General features: G+C 45.9%; 1 pseudogene; it reads right to left on the bottom strand.

The window, feature by feature from the left end:
• Positions 1 to 682: 682 nt before the first annotated feature.
• On the bottom strand, positions 683 to 1,208 carry LOC139002830 (ferritin light chain pseudogene; annotated as a pseudogene).
• Between the last annotated feature and the right edge of the window lie 357 nt (positions 1,209 to 1,565).

The following is a 1,565-nucleotide window of genomic DNA, read 5'->3' as shown; positions in this document are numbered from 1 at the left end:
GACATTTGAGCTGTTTTCAGTTTATGGCTATTACAAAGAAGCTGTAAACATTTTCTTGTGAACATGTTTATTTCTGTTGAGTAAACATAAGTGGGGAATTGCTGGGTCAGGGGATAGGTAAACAATGATAAGATTAGAAGAAACTGCCAGAATTTTTCCAAAAGAGGTTGCGCCATTGATGCATCCACCAAATATACATGAGAATTTGGTTGCTCCACATCCTCACTAACTTTTGGTGTTATCAGTCTTTTTAATGTTAGCCATTCTGGAGGGAGGGAGTGATAACTCACTGTGGGTTTAATTGGCATTTTCCTGATGGCTATTGATATGGGCACTTTTTCACGTGCCCACACCATTGGTGAAGTCCTCTGTGAAGTGGTCTGTTCAAATAATTTGTTCATTTTTTTCATTGGAGTTTTTGTTCTTATTGAATTGTAGAGCATATTATCTTTTCATATGATAATATGAACATACTGTGCTTACTTGTATGCATGTTAATTTGTGTTCTGTTCTTTTTTTTTCTGCAAACAGCTTTATTGTTTCATTTGGTCCAATGCATGGGAGAGGACTCCAGGGTGATTAAAAGAATGACTAATAGTTTCAGGAAGAGGCTCAGCTAAAAGCCAGAAACACCAGGGGAATGCAGAGGGGTTTCTGAAAGGCCTCTGGGTTCCAAAGGCTCCTAGTCGGACTCGAGGGTGAGCCTTTTAAAGAGACACTCGCCCAGCCCAGCCTGGGGGCAGGCCAGCCTGCGGGTGTTGGTCAGGTGGTTGTCCATCTTCTTGATGAGTTTCACCTCCTCATCCAGGAAGTGGTTCTCCAGGAAGTCACAGAGCTGAGGGTCTGTGCGGGGAGAACCCAGGGCCTGCAGCTCCAAAAAGGCCTGATTCAGGTTCCTCTCCAAGGCCAGGGTGGCTTCCATGGCATCCTGAGTTTTGCCCCACTCATCTTGGGAAGGCTTCAGCTCGTCCTGGAAGAGAATGCAGCCGCCGCACTTGTTTTTCAACTTAAACAGACGCTCAGCATCCTTGTGCTTCTTCTCTGCCAACTCATGGAAGAAGTGGCCCACACCCTAGAGCCACATCGTCAAGGTCGAAATAGTAGCCCAGAGAGAGGTAGGTGTAGGAGGCCCACACATGCATGTTGGCCAGGCAGTTGACCGCAGCCTCCACCTCAGTGGAATAATTCTGACGAATTTGGGAGCTCATAGTTGTTCAACAATAAGGAGTTAAGGTAGAAATAAACAAAACACGATGTGTTGGTTGGTCCGGGAGGTGTTTCTGAAGGTGGCGACTGGATGAAACGCATGAGAGTGGTCAGAGGCCATAGAAGGGGCGTCCCTGGGTCTGTTCCATCCAAACACTATTGAAGCAAGAGACAGATCTGGGACCGCCAAGGGCACTGACTGTTTTCTGTTCTTTTCAATAAATATCTATATATATAAAAGGCTAATATGCTAAGTGTCCCTCTGCCCACCTGACTTGTCACTATGATGTGCACTGACCACCAGGGTCAGACGCTCAACACCGGAGCTGCTGTAACACACACTGGCCATTTACAGAGAA

The sequence above is a fragment of the Myotis yumanensis genome, unplaced genomic scaffold, assembly GCF_028538775.1.
Source record: "Myotis yumanensis isolate MYYU_CA2020_CCGP unplaced genomic scaffold, mMyoYum1.0.hap1 SCAF_1, whole genome shotgun sequence".
In the NCBI taxonomy this organism is placed as follows: Eukaryota; Metazoa; Chordata; class Mammalia; order Chiroptera; family Vespertilionidae; genus Myotis; species Myotis yumanensis.
This window is presented reverse-complemented; position numbering and strand designations above follow the sequence as displayed.